At 49.2% G+C, this 19,590-nt stretch overlaps 1 protein-coding gene across 2 annotated transcripts in view; it reads right to left on the reverse strand.

The window, feature by feature from the left end:
• The window catches only part of Tspan18 (tetraspanin 18), a 143,139-nt gene that overhangs the window by 31,163 nt on the left and 92,386 nt on the right, over positions 1-19,590 (reverse strand). For both annotated transcript variants that reach the window (XM_070032526.1, XM_070032525.1), the window contains one exon: positions 10,909-11,051. The gene's annotated coding sequence lies outside the window, so the exon portion shown is untranslated. The remainder of the gene's footprint in view (positions 1-10,908; positions 11,052-19,590) is intronic.

The following is a 19,590-nucleotide window of genomic DNA, read 5'->3' on the forward strand; positions in this document are numbered from 1 at the left end:
ACACACACACACACACACACACACACACACACACACACACACACACACACACACACACACACACACACACACACACACACACACACACACACACACACACACACACGCCCTCTCTGAAGGGTCTCCTTTCCTAGATGCTGAGATTTCCCTCAGACCCACCCCATGGCTGTCCAGTGCATCTGCCCAGTGTCCCCAGGGCCCTGGCTGCAGCTCCCTCCACCCCCCACCCCGCCCATCTGTCTGGGGTTGGGCCGGCTTCCAGAAGACCAGCCAGCTAGGCCCTTTGTTCTCCTGCCTGGAACCTGGAGTCTTGCTGCGATAGACCTCCTGTAGGCCACTCTCCTGCTCCTAGTAAAAAGAGTTGAATCAGTGCCCAGGATTAGCTGACTGCCAGAGATTTTCATTTTCTTCTTGATACTCAGGTAATTTCTATTAAACAAGGAACGCATACGACTCATGTAACTAAATCTCTGTCAAAGGGCCATGAGACCTCACACTCTGAAAGCTGCCTGGTCTATCAGGGCTGTGATCCGGACCTGGAATTACCCGGTCTCTGAATTATCCTTCCAGAGAACTGCTACTAAGTCTGAAAAACCCCAGCATGATGTCTCTGCCGATGTGAATCTCCTTTACCACTTCTGTAGCCCAGGCATGGTCCCCTCTGATCAGTGGGGCCCACTGCAGAGATAAAGAGTCCTGGGGCTGGGTGCCAGTGGCTCACGCCACTCAAGTGGTAGAGCACTTGCCTTGAGCTGAAGGAGCTGAGGGACAGCGCTCAGGCCCAGAGTTCAAGCCCCACAACTGACCAAAAATAAATAAATAAATAAATAAAAGAGTCCTGGGGACTAGAGGAAGGTGACAGGGCCATTGGTGGCCTCTACCCTGAGCATTTCTGAGTCTCTAAGAGGGAGGACACTAGCCCCAGAAGGATTCCTGCTACTGAGGGTTCAGGGCCCTCAAATCATAGAGCTGGCCTGGAATAGCCCAGCTCCACCTCCCCAGCTCCCTCCCCTCTCCCCCACGTCTCCTCTGTTCCAGGACCTGTAGCCTGGCCAGACATTGACCTGGGGGTTTCAACTCAGGGCTTGGGTGCTATCTCTGAGCTTTTTTTGCTCAAAGCTAGAGCTCTAGTACTAGTGAGCCACAGCTTCACTTCTGGCTTTCTTTTTTGGTTCTTAATTGGAGATAAGACTCTTGAGTACTTTCCTGCCTGGAATGGCTTCAAAACATCTCAGCCTCCTGAGCAGCTGGGATTACAGGTTCGAGCCAGAGGCACCTCTGACAACCACCCGCTTTCTTCCATATACCTCGGTCACCTCCGGCCACGCTGAGGTGGCATCAGTAGAACCCTAGTCTTCCCCACACTGTGGGAGCTGTGTCTCCTGTTGCAGATGAGGAAACTGAGGCCAGGGACATGAGGAGTTAGCTCAGGAGGGCATGGTGGTTCTCGTAGGGCAGGTGTGTGTCCCAAGGGCATCAGACAGGGCTACCTGCCCACTTGGCACGCTAGGATGGGGATGGGGAGAGCACCATGGGTGTGGCACTGCAGGTGCCGGCCTAGTCTGCCCAGGGAGGTCTGCACAGGCCCAGCTCAGAGGATGCCCTAAGGCCCAGGGGCCCCACCTAGGCCCCGCCCCATGCTGTGCTCAGGGGGCTGAGGAATGATGGGAGCTTTGATTCTCATAGGCACCTCCTACTCCCCTCAACCCACAGGCTGGCCCTCCCCTTCCCAGAAGGAAAAGAACCCTGTGGAAGTCAGTTTCCCCAGGCCTGGAGGGAGGGGCTTTAGTCCCCTGTCTTGCGCTGTCCCTTTGCCTTGTTTTCTTTCTTTTTTCTTTTCTTTTTTGTTGCTGTTGGTTGTGGGGTTTGAACTCTGGGCCTGGGCACCGTCCCTCAGCCTCTTCAGCTCATGGTGAGCACTCTACCACTTGAGCCATAGAGCTACTTCCGGTTTTCTGGTATGTTATTGGAGAGAAGAGTCTCCAAAAGTCTCCAAGACTATCTTGCCTGGGCTGGCTTTGAACTGAGACCCTCAGATCTCAGCCTGAGCCATCGGCGCCCAGCCCCTTGCCTCTGGGCATAGTCCCTTCCGCTGCTTTCTTCCTCAGTCAAGGGCTTTTTCTTTCTGGAGCCTGACAGATGAAGAGTCACCAGACCTCAGAGCCACCACTAATCCCTGGGGGTGGTCACACAATGCCAGGCCAGAGTCTTCAGCTCCTTAAGCTGCCTCAGTACCCTGGGAGAGTGTCTAGGCCCCCAAGGCCTCCAGTTTGTCAGGTTTTCTGGCCACTGGGGGAAAAAAATTCGAAGCCACCATAAAATCCCTGAAGCAACACTGACCACCCCTCTCTCAGGTTGCCATGTGGGGCTGGGCTGCCCTGGGGTCCTAGGGTGAGGAGAAGCTCTAGGCAGCCACAGGATTGCTGGAATAAAGGAGAATGCCTGGGAATGAGTCTGTCTCCCACCAGACTGAACCCCTGGGAGGCAGGGGCTGAGCGCCCAGTCAGAGCTAACAGCACTTAGTCAATACTGCTTGAGCTATGATCGTATTGACGGTGTGCCTTGAGGCAAGTTACTTTACCTCTCTGTGCCTTAGTGTCCTTTGCACAATGCAGAGGACTCTAAGAGTGTCTATCTCCTGATAGCTGGTATGAGGCTTAAGTAAGATATACAAAGCAGTCGAATAGAGCCGCCTGGCCTATAGTAAGCACAATGTAAATATGCACCATTGTTAAATAATGTATGGATTTATTAGGCTTTCTTAGAGTCTAGGCTGCACCAGTGTAAAATGCTCCTCTAACTGTGCACATTAATACCACGAACACGCTTCTGTGTGCTGGGCCTGGCACTCAGTGCTTACATGCATTAACTCACTTCACCCTTAGGGGAACCCAGTGAGGTTGGTACTTTATTATGGACTGAGCTATATTGCCCCCTAAATTCATATGTCACTCTATCTGGAGATACAGAGGGAGATAAAATTAAATGTGGTTACAAGGATGGGTTCCGAGTTTTGTTTATGTTTTTTCCTTTCTTTTTTCTTGTGTGCTGGTACTGGGGCTTGGATTCAAGGCCTAACCCCTGTCCCTTTACTCAAGGCTAGTGTTCTACCTTTGAGCCACAGCTTCACTTCTGGCTTTTTTGGGGGTTAAGAATTTCATGGACTTTCTTTGAACTCTGATCCTTAGATCTCAGCCACCTGAGTAGCTAAGATTACAAGTGTGAGCCACCAGCAGCCGACAGATGGGTGCTATTTTAAGAAGGAAGGGTGTTGTTGAAAGAAGAGAAAGCATTCTCTCCCTCTCCTCTCTTTCCCCAGCACAGTACGAGTAGGTTTTCTTCAGTACCCTGAATCTGCCCCCAAGTTCAAGGACCTGGGTTGCTTATCCTAGAGTAAGGCCTATCGGCCTCAGCAGGATCTACAACCTACACCAATTAAAAAAAGGATGGAGGACTGGGGCCTGCTTGGGGCTCTGACGTTCAGGGGCCTCCAGGATCCACTTGCTATGTAAAGCCTCTTTTAGGCTACAGGGGACCAGAAGGCTGGTTGCCTGCTGCACAGTCCCAGGCTGGCTATGGAAGTGTCAGAGCTGTTCCACAAGGAAGTGGGGTCCCAGCGGGGTTGATGAGCTCCCTGTCTCTGACTTCAGTTCAAGCAGGACTGCTGCTAGGGCTCTACTATCTGTGGACATCTGGGGGAGAATGGAGAACATAATAGACCAAATGCATGTGTCACCCTAAGTTCATCTGTTGAGATCTTAACCCCAGTGAAATGCATCTGGAGGTGGGAGGTCATGAGGTCATGCGGGTGGGGTCCTTATGAGTGGGATCAGTCAGTGCCCCTGTCAGGGAAAAAGCCCAGCTTCCTCTCTGTCACACCGAGAAACAGCGAGATGGCCACAATCTGTGAACCAAAAGTATGGCCTTCACCGAGACACATTTCCAGGATCCAGAAATTTTTTTGGTGGGGGAGGAGGAGGGGGTCGGTTATGGGGCTTAAACTTAGGGCTTGGGGCACTGACTACGAGCTTTTTAGCTCAAGGCTAGTGTACTACCACTTCGAGTCACAGCACCACTTCTGGTTTTCTGGTGGTGGAGAGAAGAGTGTCACTTCTTGCCCGGGCTGGCTTTGAACTGTGATCCTCAGATCTCAGCCTCCTGAGTAGCTAGGATTACAGGTGTGAGCCTGGCTGGGCTCCAGAATTTTGGGAAGTGGATGTTTTATTGTTTAAGCTAAGGGTTTAAAACCTAAGGGTTGTGTGTGTGTGTGTGTGTGTGTGTGTGTGTGTGTGCGCGCGCGCGCGCGCATACTCATCCTGGGGCTTGAACTCAGGGCCTGGGCACTGTCCCCGAGTTTCTTTTTGCTCAAAGCTAACACTCTACCACTTGAGCCACAGCTCTACTTCTAGCTTTATGGTAGTTTATTTGAGATAAGAGTTTCACAGGCTTTCCTGCCCAGGCTGGCTTCAAACCATGACTTCAGATCTCAGTCTCCTAAGTAGGTAGGATTGCAGGTGTGAGCTACCAGTGCCTGGCTGCCTATGGTTTTTTTTTTTATTAAATAAGAAAAAAGGTGAATAGATTATCTCTGTAGTCCCTCCAGTCTCAAGCAGCTTCAAAGTATAGAAGGGTCAGCTGTTCAAAGATCTGGACACTTCCTGACCAGATCCGCCCAAGAGTTTCTGTTCTCTTGAGTCCGGCCTCGGCCCTCATTGACTGCTGGCTGCCTACGCACTGTGTCTCCCCATGTCCAGGACATATTGCTCTCCAGTACAAAGATGGGCAGTGCCCTAGTGGAGTGGAAAAGTGGTGACAGTATTAAACGATGGATCTGAAATCGGAGAGCCCAGGGTGGAACCCTGGCTTTCCTCTGTGTGCCTTTGGCTGAATGCCTCAGCCTCTCTGAGCTGTAAAATGATACCATCTCTGAGGATGGAACCAAAGGTCAAATGACATCAGCAGGCCTGGATCTCAGCCCTCGGCCTGCTATCAGAACTTATATCTTCTATCTCCCGGCAGCTGTCTGAGGGGCCCTGTATGGGACGGGTACAGAAGATTCCTTTCCCCTTCTGAAGCAATTGTACTCGGGTCCTCTGAGCATTTCCAGCCCAGACCTGGCCTAGCAGGCTTGGGAGGACCAGCGGGTCACCTTAACCTACCTGTAGTAAACAGGCATGCGCAGATAGCTGGGATGTGAGCACTCAGAAAAGGCAAACCACAGAGACAGAGACATGGGGCTGAGCAGGGGGGGAGGGGGGAACTGAAGGAAAATGGGCACCAGGGTTCTTTTGTGGGCAACTGAGATTTTCTAAACATACCCGATGTGGATGGTTGCCCAACTACAAACTATCAGATCACATCCTAAAACTAGAAATTTTATGGCATGTAAATTATACCTCTATAAAGCTAGTTTGTGTGTGTGTGTGTGTATGTGTGTGTGTGTGTGTGTGTGTAAATCCAGAAACAACACAAAATCTGCCCAGAAGGTCCAATGCATGGTAGAGCATGATGCCCATATCCTGCTTGGTATCTGCCAGAAGTTATAAGGTCAGATGTTGCACAAGGTCAGAGGTCATAAGGCCTGAGTCCATAAGGTGCCACAGCACCATTTCTGATTTTCTGGTGGCTAATTGGAGTTCAGAGTCTCATAGACTTTCATGCTCAGGGTGGCTTTGAACTGTGATCCTCAGATCTCAGCCCCCTGAATAAGTAGAATGGAAGGCATGAGCCACCAGCACCTGGCTGGTGAAATTTTAAAGACCATGTACTTCTCTGGCAATCATTTTCAAAAGTAAATTTTGTCTTCAAATGCAAAGCAGCCAGCCAAACTCTATTTGGGAAAGGGGAATCTGTACAACAAATAGCTTAGGGAGTATGTGGGGGAAGGTGGGGGTGGATATCATTAAACGCACTTTTCCTGTTATTTATCCAGTGCCTAGAATAGTGCTACATGGCTTATACCCATGATTTCATTCATGGCCATTGCATAGCTGTAAGGTGGATGCTGTTGGTGCCAGAGGACTGAAGAGAATTTGAAGGAGACAAATAGCATGCCCAAGGTCGCTCTGCCTGGCAGCAGGGCCTTGCCCTCTGTCTGATGGCCAGAGGTCTGTCAATCAGGGTGCACCCCATGCCCTGCCACTGACCCAGAACGTGACAAGCTCAAAATCCCATGTGCTTTGAGTCTATTGTACTATTCAAAAATGACTGGTCTTCTAGAGAAAACAACCCAAATCCAATTGCGTGCCAGGGACACAAAGCTAGAGAATGGTATTTCTAGCCAATGTGGCTGATAACCCAGCTCATAGAGGAAATAAGATGGTTAAAGGTAGAAGACCTCACCCCCCTGTTACAAATGAGAGCTACAGGACAGAGAAACCGAGGTCACCAGTAACACAGTTGGGACAGGAACCTAAGCCTCCCATGTCCCGCCCAAGGTATGTCTGTAGAACTGTGGCTTGTGATTGAGTATAGAAATAAAAATGGTGATTAGCTGGGCACTGGTGGCTCACACCCATAATCCTATCTACTTGGGAGGCTGAGATCCAGAAAACCAAAAGTGGTGCTGTGGCTCCAAGTGGCAGAGCACTAGCCTTGAGTGAAAAAGCTCAGGGATAGCACCCAGGCCCTGAGTTCAATCCTCACGACCAACAACAAACAAACAAACAAACGAAAACAACCAAGTCCTGTAAATCCCCAGCATGTGAGAGGTTGACCACATCTGGTCTCTTCCAAAGAGGGTCCCCAGCTCCTTCTTCTGGTAAAGAGGGAGGAAAGAGCACTGAAGGTCTAAAGAGAGGGAAGGAAAGAAGAAATGAAGGAAGGGGAAAAGGAGACAGAGAGAGAGAGAGAGAGAGAGAGAGAGAGAGAGAGAGAGAGAGAGAGAGAGAGAGAGAGAGAGAGAGAGAGAACTACCAACTAGTGGTGGGCAAAGAGGTTTGGGATTGACCAAAACCAAGCAGGGGCAGATCTTGAGAGCACTTGGCCGCAGTGCCAGAGAGCAGCATCCTGAGCTGGGCTGTGGTTTTTGGCCTTTTTCTCTGAAGGGCAATCTTTCTTCAAATGAAACTCTCCACTGTGCCCTGAGTGTACGGCAGAGCTGCCTTGCGGATGCCATCAGCTGCCACGCTGGCTGTGGCTGCTCTCTTGCGGACTATCTCTAACCATCCCCTCCTCCCTCCCCCCCCCCCCCAATTCAGGAAAGCAAGACTGGGGTTAGGCCTAGGGGAAGGGGCCTGTCATAGGCCAGTGACTATTTAGGACAAGTTAACCTAAAGAAGCTAGAGAGATTTCTCTAGCAACTAAGAGGACAAGGGTGGAAAGGCTCTACCAGTAAGTGGAGGTCAATATCAGGCCAGCAGCTACTCAGGTGCTGAAACAGTGGGTGGCCACTAGGGAGTGCAGAGGTAGCCTATGAGAAGGACTCTCTAGGTAGCCATTTTGGAAATCATGGCACAACCTGTGGATTTGGCATTCCTTTAGATACCAGATTTATGGAAAACAAGGTGATTATCAGAGGAGTGGGGGAAGGAGGAGTCAAGCTGGGTCCCGTGAATCACATTCTTCATTTGGGACGTCAGATCACTTGTTTACTTCATGCCCTACTCTTGCCATCATACCCTTAAAGAACATCTGCTATTTTGTCCCCACCCCAGCATGTCTTTCTCCTGGAAATAAAGCCAGGGGTTTTCTCTCCCTCTCACCCACTCAGGCTGACTCGTCCAACATATAAACCTACCACTCACTTATCTGGTCAGTTAGCACATTCTAATCCCCTGGTTTCAGTGATTGGTCAGAGGCAGTCACGTGAAACACAACCGGCCAATCGAAATTGACTCTGGGAGTTTGGCTGGAACTCTTTGAGAGAAAGCATTCTCCCTTCCTCTTGCATTGGATAGAAATGAGTGGACAGCAGTGTAGAGCTGCTGGTCACGGTCCAGCAGCCTCACGAGAGTGTGTGCCAAGAACTGAAGCCGACAGGAAGGAAAACAAGGCTATCACTTGAGCCCTGGATTCAACCCTGCCCTAACTTAGTAAATAGCTCAAAATTGTCAAATTATGGGATACCAGGATAAAGCAAACCACATGCCCTGTTGATGTGGTCTTAGTTGGGTGTTGGCTCCAGAGTAAAGCAGCATTTGACCTTTGCTCAGCTTTCCATCTTCCCTGCAGCTGCCCCTTAGTTGGGACCGTCACTGGTCTTCGCTTCCCTGAGTAGCAGCTCTTCTCCTCCCTCACTGGACCCATGGGACCCTCATACCAGAGACTGGGTGAGTCTGGATCAGCATGTGCCTTAGCCTTCCTGGCTGTCTGGTTCCCCCCTTTGACTGCTTTTTTTGGCTGACTAGCGAGACTTCTTTAACCTTGACTCAGGTCTGTTTGTGCTGTCTCTGCCCATCATGTGGTACCTTCAGTGTAGTGGGGAGACAGCTGTGAATGAGTCCAACCATTCCTGAGTTTGGCCAGGGCTTCAGCCACAGGGAGAGGCCAAGGGGCAGATAGCAGGGCAGACCTGTGTTCTGATGTCAAGCAAGCCATGAATAGCTCCTGTGGTTCTGACTTACTACCTGCCTCACGGAAGGACTGATGTCCACAAAACTCAGTACTTTAATTGCTGAGGGGGTGGGGCAACAGGAAATCTCATTATTTCCTATGAGAATGGTGAATTCTCTACAGACAGCTTAGCAAGTTCTCACAAAATACCCCTGATCTCATTCCTATGATCCAGCTATTGCACTCCTAGTATTTGCCCAAAGAAGCTGAAAACCTAGGTCCACACACAAAACCACGCAAGGAGGTTTGCACCATAACTGCTCAGAATACAAAGTTGTTCAGATGTCTTTTCACTAAGCAGATAAGCAAATCGCATCATCCCATAGAATACTTACTTGATGATAACATGAATTGAGCTATTGAGCCCCGAAGGGCTAGAGAAAGAAGCTGACTCAAGTTCTCATATTGTATGATTTTTTTTTTTTAGTGCCAGTACTGGGGCTTAAAGTCAGAGCCTCCTGTTCATTGGGCTTAGCTATTCAGAGCTGATGCTCTACTGTGCTTTCAGTCTGGCTTTTTTGCCAATTAACTGAGATGGGAGTCTCTTGGATTTGTCTGCCTTGGTTGGCTTCAAACCAGTCTTTCAATCTCAGCTTCTTAAGTTTCTAGAATGACAAGTCTGAGCCACCAGTACCTAGAGACATTCTTGAAAAGACAAGACTTCAGGGGTTTCCAGCAGGAACAGGGAGGCAGGGAAGGTTGCAAAAGAACCAGAATCTACCTCTACCTATTAAGGCAGAAGGCTCCCCATTTTTATCTTTCTCCCATGGTAACAGAATTACAATTGAGCCAGTAACCTCTTCTCCACCCTACAAAAAGGCCATAATCACACAAGTGGTTTTTTCTTTCTTGCTATTGTTTTAATGCATTTAAAATGCAGTTAGTGATTTTTTGTTTCTCTTGTATGTTTTTGTATGTTGTTTTTTCTCTTGTATGTTCTTTCCCCATGGTATAACCCCTGTTTCACTGTACTTGATGTCAGTGTCCTGCATCTTGTATATACATTTTTCTAATTTGGGGAGGGAAATAACAAAATGCTGAAATAAGGATACAGGTTGACCCATTGTAACAATGAGATGTACAAGACACTATAACGAACTTTACAACTGGGGAGGGGGGGTTGGGGAGCTGGGGAAGGAAGGGATGATAGGGGAAAAGCAAAGGAGGTAACAATGCTGGACAGGAAATGTACTCATTACCATGTAATTGTAACCCCTCGGTACAGTATTTTTACAATAAAAACATATAAAATTTTTCTAAAGGCCTCTAGCCTCTGCTGCAGGTGGAGGTGGGGACTGCTCACGTTCTGGTGAACAGGCCAGGAATGGCTGCATCCTCTCCTGACTTTCCCTCTATCACTCACCAGAATGGAGACACCATGGGCCATGACAGATCATTCAGACCAGCAGTGGCAGAGCCACAAGATGGAAGGAGCCTAAGCCCTAATGTCTTTTAGAAATGAATTGCCTTAGGTTGAAATTTCACTCCAAGATAACTCCGCTTCACTGTTACTTAAAAAGCTGTTATTTGAGGAGACTTTGTCACACATATCACTTTCCTTGTGGAAAGTATTTTTAAGAGTTGTTCTGAAGGGCTGGGAAGTTGGCTCAGTGGTAGAGAGCTTGCCTTGCATGCCTGAGGCCCTGGGTTCAATTCCTCAGCACCACATAAGCAAAAAGAAAAAAGCCGGAAGTGGCGCTGTGGCTCAAGTGGCAGAGCGCTAGCGTTGAGCTGAAGAGCTGAGGGACAGCGCTCAGGCCCAGAGTTCAGGACCCACGACCAGACCCCCCCCCCCAAAAAAAAGAGTTGTTCTGAGGAATCTGCAGAATACAGGTAGAGCATCCTCACTCATCCCTTCATTCATTCACTCAACAAATAATGGGACCGGCTCCCTGTGCTGGGATCTGGAGATCTGACTAAGAATGAGAAGGAAGAACCCACCCTCATGCAGCCCCCATCAGAGCTCAGGAGAAGGCCATTAATGTGAGACCACGTGGCTCAAGGACTGTCATGAACCGAGGAAGGTTCCTAGTAGCAGCTCCCTGGTTCTTAGCTAGCTCTGCTTCAGCCCCGCTCTAAGCCTTTTCACAGAAACTTCATTTTATCTCAACCGCAAACCCAAGAGGTGGATGCTCTACCATTCTCTTTTGTCTCATGAGGAAGCCGAGACACAGACAGGTTGAGGAATCTGTCCTATGTCACATGGCTGATAGAACTGGTCATTCCAGGTTTGACACTAAGCAAATGAAACAGGGCTGTTAGGGGTAGAGAATGATGAGACAGCCCACTTTGGTTACCCTTAGCAACCACAAAAGCAGCATAAATCCCCATGCTGAACAAGCTCAACTCTCTTACCTGGGTGGCCCGTGCAAGAAGGTTGTCACAAAGGGATTTTGCTTGCGTTTCTAGAAATTACAGTTGATGAGTTCAAGCTGATCTGGTGATGGTGTCAGAAGCTCTGGCCTCTAGAGGCCTGAGGGGTTCCAGCAGATGTCCTCCTGTCAGGGAGAAGCAGCAGAGTGAGACGGCCAAGTGGGTGGATGGCATCAGGCCCAGCCCCACCTGCTACTGGTTTGCAGTAGCCTCTACCCTGGCTGGAGGCAGTGTGGGGAGGCTGATACTGCAGGACCTGGGGTCTGCCTCAGGACTGGGGACTTGCCAGCTAGCCTGAGAACCACTCTAAGAGATATGATGAGTGTTGGCATCCACATCTGAATGAAAACACACAAGTGTTACAATCACTCCATCCACAGACAGGCCTTTGTCGGGGGAAGGCTGAGCAAATGTGTCACGATTCTCTTTGATGTCTGAGGGCGAGGGAGGAAATGCATATTCCCGTGACACTCAACTCCACAGCCCAGGGCTTCCTGACTCGTGACTTGCCCAAAGTCACACAACAGATTGGTGGGAGAGTGAGGCCGAGACTCTGAGTCTCTCCTGACATGTGATCATGTGCTCTCTCCAGGCGGGCAGCCTTCTTTGTGGTTGTTCGACTTGCAGCCCCTGGAGCGGTCCCTGGACTGTGGCTGGAGCCTGTGGTGAAAGTATTACAATTCAGTGCACACGGCCACTACCCACTCGTTGGCCGCAGTGCAGAATTGCTTCCTGGCTGTGTTCAAGCCTGGCCCAGATGCAGGGGCAGTGCCCATAAGAGGCAAGGGTGTGGGCTCTGGGGGCTGATGGAGCGCAGTCAAATGGAGAGAAAAATCTCTTTCCAGAAGTGGTAATTAGTATTTCTCCCCCAAAGACTGCTGGGAGTTAAAATGACTTTCATAAATCTGCAAAGTGCACAAGAGAGCATCTCACACAGAGAAGTTACTGAATAAATGTTAGGCAGGTGACAGGGGGCTGTAAGTACACGGAGACGGGGTGCTGAAGCATGGGGGGGGGATGCGGCCTTGTGTCCTGGCAAGTCTGGATAAACTGTGTCTAAGCTCTTCCCTTCCCCTATCTCTGCTCTCCCTTGCACAGGCCACCATGGGCCCCCTCCTGGCTATAAACCCTCACCCAGCCACCAGCCACTGCCACCTTTCATAGCCAGCAAGATGTAAACATCATTAGAGCTACTGTTGTGCCAGGGGGCGCAGAAGGCTACCTGCTTGGCCACAAGAATTGGTCTTGTAGCTGGCATAGGTCCAAGGCTGCTGCTGGCCAGTGGGGAAGGAAGGAAGGGCAGAGAGGCCCCAAAGCACTGGTATGTGTGTGTGGGGGGGAGATCCAGCTGAGGGCTCAGATCTACATTCCAGCCTGAGTTAGTGTAGCCACTGGCTGTGTGATCAGAGCAGGCAAAGCCAGGGGTGGGCAGGGAGGAGGGGTGGCGGGGCCGAGGGGCAGCAGGACTGGTAGCTTGCATGGGAGGAGTGAGGAAAGTGATTTTATGTTTCAGTCACTGACCAAGCAGGACCATGGCAAGCCAAAGAGGGTGCCCTGGGCTGAGGGGTCAGGGTAAGCAGAGGTCCACTGGTACTAAGTGTGGGATGGGCACCCCAGACCAAGGTGGCCAGTGGGGGCAGAATGGTCCAGAAGGCTGAAGGAGGCAAGGGTTGGTGCTAAGGTCACTGCCAGGCTTGAAGATCACACCTATATCCCCAGGCAGTGGGCGGCGGGTCACAGAGCAGACGTGTGCTTCCTGGAGCTGGAAGCATCACAGAGCAAACAGCTCTGAAGTTTGAAGGAGGATGAGTAGGGTCTCGTGGGGGAGAAAGGGGAGAGGGAAGGTGGGGCTGGTTGGAGGGACACTCAGTTGACGGCCAAGGGAGGCAATAGATGTGGGAGGGAGGATGATGACTGATTTGAGTCATGTTAGGTTTGCCTCTACCTGTGCTACCACCATGTGATCTTGGGTGCATCATCTGACTTCTCTGGGCCTGGGTTTCCTCTCCTATGGAAAAATTAAAGCCATCGCATGGGGAGATGAAAGTCAGCCAGGTCATACATACAAAGCACTCTGAATAAGGTGTCAGATGTCTGTTTTGTTTTTTTTTCTTCAAGTACTTATCCTAGGGTTTGAACTCAGAGCCAGAGCACTACCCCTGAGTGTTATGTGTTCAAGGCTAGTGCTCTGCCACTTGAGTCACAGCTCTAGTTCCAGCACGTGTGTGTGTGTGTGTGTATGTGTGTGTGTGCGTGTGTGTGTTTAACTGGAGAGGAACCAGTCAGCTGCTGGCCTGAAGAGGGTATTAGCAGCAAAAGCAGTGCCAAGAAAAAGAAAAAGCTCAAAAAAGCATCCGAGGATTAGAATGGACATTATCTGGGTGGAAGGGCATGCCCCAAGGTCCTTTCTCATACTATGTCCTGAGCCCCAATAAAGAGAAATCAACAACAACAACAAAAAATCTCATGGGCTTTCCTGCCCAGGTTGACTTAAAACCATGATCCTCAGATCTCAGCCTCCTGAGGTGCTAGGATTACAGGCCTGAGATGCTTGGTTTCTAAAACATGCTATTAGCCAGGTGCTGCCTGTCATCCTAGCTACTCAGGAGGCTGAGATCTGAGGATCACGGTTCAAAGCCAGCCTGGGCAGGAAAGTCTGTTAGACTCTGATCACCAATAAACCACCAGAAAACCGGAAGGGGCATTGTGGCTCTAGTGGTAGAGCACTCGCCTTGAGCTGAAGAGCTAAGGGACAGTGCCCAGACCCAGAGTTCAAGCTCCATGACCAAAAAAAGAAGAAAGAAAAAAGAAAAAAAACATGCTATTACTTTTGTTAATTAGTGGTTCTCTCCCAAACTGCCAACATCATGGAGCCCAAGGTCAAACATCTGGCTTGGGCTGGCCTGGCTGGGCCTCATCTCACAGGAGAAGAAGTTATGAGCAAATAAACCTAGGATGACTCAGAGAAGACTCTTGATTTTAAAATATTGTTAAAGGAAAAGCCTGTTTTATGAGTTTTGCACGCAGTGCTTATTAAACCCAAGCTATAAATGTGAACTAATAAGTAAAATGAGTTAAGTTAATGAAAAAAAAAAATCAACCTTCACCATGGATCCGTATTACCTAATGACAGTCCCATAAACATCAACATAAAAATTTAAAATACAAGAATGAATTGCAATGCCCAGCAGCCCAAAGAGCCGGCAATTTCTCTGTCTAAAGAATTAACAGCTATCGATCTTCCCAGCTTCTCATTGTTCACCAGTGGATCTTTGGGAAATTGTCAGGGAAGGAGTTATTTCCAATTGTTTACTCACTGAGGATCCTGCATATTGAATTTAAATTGTCTCCGATTCCTAATTAGTACAAACCAAATTAGAATCCAAGCACAGAACAACCACAGCACTCCTTGGAGGCCTCTGAGCGCTGTTTCCCTTATTTTCCATACTTAGAGGCAGAGAAACAGAGAAGGAGAGGACTGAGCCTAAGATGGCACAGCAAAGGCAGGACTCAAGACTGGAACCAGGGCTCCAGCAGCTGGGCCCGCAACTGTAACCAGGTCATAAAATCTAATCCTATTGGATATGAGCCTCAGCCCAAGTGGATCTCCCAATAAACATACTCCCAGATGCAGGGGAAGGAAATCTGCTCAAGAAAGGACCCTGGGAGGAAGTGGAGCTGTGGCTCACATGGTAGAGTGCCAGCCTGGAGTGAAGAAGCTAAGTAAGAGTACAAAGCCCTGAGTTCAAGCCCCAGTACTGGCAGAGAGAGAGAGAGAGAGAGAGAGAGAGAGAGAGAGAGAGAGAGAGAGAGAGAGAGAGAGAGAGAGAGAGAGAGAGAGAGAGAGAGAGAGAGAGAGAGGAAGGAGGAGGAGGAGGAGAGCAGACTATAAGCTGGGCACTGGTGGCTCATACTTGTAATTCTAGCTACGCAGGATGCTAAGATCTGAGGATTACAGTTTGAAGTCAGCCCAGGCAGGAAAGTCTATGAGACTCTTATCTCCCATTAACCACCAGAAAACTGGAAGTGGTACTGTTGCTTAAAGTGGTAGAGTGCTAGCCTTGAGCACAAATGTCATGAGTTTGAGCACCATGACTGACTAAAAAAAGAAAACACACACACACAAAAAAAAGGACCTTTGGAGCCAGATACAGCATAAGGGGTACAAGAAACAGGAGGGAGCAGGTGGCCTTAGACAGGACCATTACATGGCATATAGGGAACAGTGGAATCACTGGGCCAACCTAGATGGGTCAGGCGGCTAGAGGAGAGAGGAAAGAAGCTTTATGTTTTATGAGGCAGGGGACCCAGGGACCTCAGGCTCAGTGCCAAGCCACTGTAGGTAGCTCAGACTCAGGCTCAGGCCTAGGCCCAGGCCCAGGCCCAGGCCAAGCCTTCCCTGAGTCCCAAGTGAAACTAGAGGCAAAAGCCTCATTATATAGGTAGTCTCAATTCAGCTAGGCTGCAGGCACACAAGCACATGCACGCATGTGCACACATACACAAATGAGCACCGAGACAGAGAGCCCCATGGGGCCGTGTGTGTGTGTGTGTGTGTGTGTGTGTGTGTGTGTGTGTGTGTGTGTGTGTGTGTGTGTGTGTGTGTGTGTGTGTGTGTGTGTGTGTGTGTGTGTGTGTGTGTGTGTGTGTGTGTGTGTATGTGTTAAACTTTGGGTAGCACATGATTATGAAGCAGATGTTTAATTACGATCTGAGTGTAATTAATCAACACGATTAATACACAACCCACACCACGTAATTACTTGGCAATTACACCGAAACAAAATATTTTATTGCCAAGGGTTTGCTAATTACTGGGCCTTGCCGAAGGACAGGTATCATCGGCAATGATTTTTCCTTCTTCCCCACCTTCCTTTTCTCCCTCTCCTTCCCTCTCAGGGCGGTTGTTCTCACTGTGCAGAACAGGGGGACCCTGGCAGGCTGGGGCCTCCCCCTCCCCAGGATGCTGCTGCTTCTGCACCGGGGTCAATGTGAAAGCAAACTCTAAATCTCTTCTCCTTATTCTTCAGTTTAGACATGAAATACTTTTTTGAGAAATAAAGGCAGCTGCCCATGGCTTTAGATGAAGAGTAGGGTCGGTCTGTGAGCAGCTGCCTGGAGTCTGACTCTGGTTTTTTTCTAATTATCAACTGAATGCTTATATCAAAGCAACAGTAGCTCAGTTTCCCCCAAGTGCCTCAGTTTCCTCATGTGTCACGTGACAGCAGTTATCTCAGGGGCTTCTTGTATTTAATGATACACAATGTAGAAAGCAATTACCACGTGAGCAGAGCAGTCAGCATAATCTTAACACCTGTGTGACTACTATCATGATGATCATGATTATCACGGCTTATTTAGAAATCCTTTTACTTTTACCTTCTCCCAAACTTATAGAGTGAGAGTCTACTCTCTCTACCTCCAGCAACAAGGACTCAGCCTCACCTACCTGGAAACGTTGTCTCCCATTACTCCTCCTCTACCTGCCACCTCCACAGACCCCACCCACCCAAGCCTTCACCTTCCCTCTCCTGGCCCACAGCTATGGGTCTCCCCACTGTGATGCCTGGACCACACCTCGCTCCTGCTCAACAGGCACTGTTCATGCATCAAAGTACACCTCCCACCCACCCCTGGGGTTTAGGCTGATACTTAACTCCTGTCATGGTAACAGTATAAGATGAGCCCTTGGGTTCTGGACAAAGCAGAGGATGAACACCCTCCAAGAGAGAATGGCCCAAAGCATCTTACAAGCCTGCACTCCTAAAGCCAGCTACATTTCAGAGCCATGAATCTTTCAGGGCCTAGTAGCTGCACACTGAACTAGGCAAAGAGGCTATGAACGGGTAAGGATCAGAGATACAATGATACTTCAGATCATGATTCTCCTACCTCTGCCTTCCATAGCTGGGATTACAAGTGTGTACCACCATAACTGGTCTCTGAATCAACTCTCAGTTACTAAAATGTCCATCAACATTGAGTCTTTCATTTAATCACTCAACAAATATAAGAAGTTGGGTCTTAGCTGGGTGTTGGTGGCTCACGCCTATAATCCTAGCTACTCAGGAGGCTGAGATTTGAGGATCATGGTTTTAAGCCAGTCTGGACAAACAAGTCCATGAACCTCTTATCTCCAATAAACTACTCAGAAAAAGCTGGAAGTGGCTCTGTGGTTCAAGTGGAAGAATGCTAGCACTGAGGAAAAAAAAAAAGCTCAGGGACAGTACCCAGCCCTGAGCCCAGGACTGGCAGAAGAAGAAGAAAGAAAAAAGAAAGAAGAAAAAAGAGAGGAGGAGGAAGAAGAGGAGGAGGAGGAGAAATTGGCACAACAGAGTCTTGTCTCTACCTCTGGCTTAACTGTGTGACTTTGGACAATAGCCCTAACTTCTCTGAGCCTCTGTTCTCAGTTGTAAAATGGAGATAATCACACCACAGATAGCATTGTGTTACAACATGTAACACAGTGCCTAGCACACAGGAAAGGCCAATTCTGCTCCTTTGTTATTATGAGGTTTTTTTTTTTTTTTATTTTGTTTTGTCGTCAGGGCGATTGAACTCAGAGCCTGAGCATTGTTCCTGGGCTCTTTCACTCAAGGCTAGTGCTCTACCACTTTGAGCCACAATGCCACTTCTGGTTTTCTGGTGGCTAAAGTCTCACGGACTTTCCTACCCAGGTTGGCTTTGAGCCAAGATCCTCAGATCTCAGCCTCCTGAGTAACTAGGATTCCAGGCATGATCCACCAGCACCCAGCTATTGATTATTGATAAAAGTAATAAACTTGGGAGCAGAGAAAGTCATGTTCACATGCTATCTTCATTCAGTCACTCAGAAAACACTCTTGGAGGCCCTACTGTGTGTTAGGCACTAGGAGCCATGAAGGAGTCTGGCACCGTCTGTGGTGAAGCCAGGTGGAAGCCACCGCTCACCCGTAGCTGCGGAGGGCAGATGAGCAGTTGCCACAGCGTAGGAGAGGGGGCACCTGACAGCTTCCTGTGTTGTATGGGTTTCCTTTTGGGGAGACAGAAATGTTTGGAACTAGACAGAGATGGTGATTATTCAACACTGTAAATGTACAAATGCTACTGACTTGTATGCGTTAAAATAGTCAATTTTATGCCGTGTGTGTGTGTGTGTGCACGCGTGTGTGCGTGTGTGTGTGCGTGTGTGTGTGTGTGTTCTTTCAGCTCATTTTTTTCTAAGGTGCAGAGCCCACAGCCCAAATTCACACTGGGGTCTGACCCACAAAAGGGCCTGTGCCCTTGGCCACCATCCTTCACTGCCCTGTGCTGTCTACCACCAGGCCTTTGCCACTGCTGTGGTCTCCTCCAGGAAAGCTCTCGCCTCACTTCTGCGGTTAAACTCCTACCTGTGAGGGCCCTCTGTTAAAAGCCACCTTTGTCTCAGAAGCCTTCTCCAGTGTCCGGAGAGTTTTCTCTGCCATGGAGCTCCACAGGTCCATGGTCTCTGTCCATGGCAGGAAGGTCTCCCAGCTCCTGTTAGAATATGGCTGCAAGGGGCTTCAATGTACCTGAGCTGCAAATTACATTAATGTCACTGATTCATCACTGGCTGTTTGGCACATAATAAGTGCTCATGTATGTTGGGTAATGAGTTTGAGTCCACACCATTTTCCCATTGTGCAAGAGGCTGGCATGGTGGTGTATATCTATAATTTCAGCACTGAGGAGGTAGGGACAGGAGGACTGGGAGTTTGAGGCCAGCCTGGGCTATTTGGCAAATGCATGCGATTTTTTTTGGAAGTGTTTTTAGAAAGCACCATCAAGTACTGTCAATGCTATGTGTCCAGGCTACATTGGGCCAGTTCGGCCTCGATTGGAGTATGGTGATTTGTCCCCCAAAGTTTTTTTCCATTCGTGTCAGGGGACATCAGAGGCTCTAGCCTCTCAGGAGCCAGGCCCCTGCCCAGTGCTTCCTACCTCCCCCTCTCCCCACTCCATGAAGCCATAGTCCTGCTGGATGCATGCTCCTTAAACACCTGAATAGCATGCGGAGGGGTGAGGACACTGGTATGAGCAGGAAGTCCTGTCAGCAGCATCCTAGCACACAGCAGTCCTACGGTACTGACACATACTCCACTCTGCCCCTCTGAGCCTCAGTGTCTCTGTGTGTAAGATGGGAGGAACAGTAGACCTTCACACCACACAGCTGCTGAGTAGACAAAAGAAGACAACCCAGCTCCAGGTCAAAGATTTCCCTCACTTTACAGATAAAAGATCTGGAGTCCAGGGACACAAGCAACAGCCCAGCCAGTCACAAAATCCCCAACCTGATGCTTTTGTCCTCATGACTCAGGTGAGACACACCCGTGGTCCTCTGGGAAACTAGCCCCAAGTCTGGCACTGATGCTGGCTCTATTGCTGGATGGAAACAACAAAGGAAATGCTCCCACTCCCTCCTCTGTCACCATGCTCTCAAGGAATAAATTGGAGGGCACAAAGAATACAGATCCAGGCCGGGCACTGGTGGCTCATGCCTGTAATCCTAGACATTCAGGAGGCTGAGATCTGAGGATCGAGGTTCAAAGCCAGCCCTGGGCAGGAAAGTCTATGAGATTCTTATCTCCAATTAACTACCAGAAAACTGGAAGCGGTACTGTGGCTCAGAGTGGTGGAGTGCAATCCTTGAGCAAAAGAGCTCAG

The sequence above is a fragment of the Dipodomys merriami genome, unplaced genomic scaffold (assembly GCF_024711535.1).
Source record: "Dipodomys merriami isolate MVZ:Mamm:240054 unplaced genomic scaffold, mDipMer1.0.p SCAF_21, whole genome shotgun sequence".
Classification (NCBI taxonomy): domain Eukaryota; kingdom Metazoa; phylum Chordata; class Mammalia; order Rodentia; family Heteromyidae; genus Dipodomys; species Dipodomys merriami.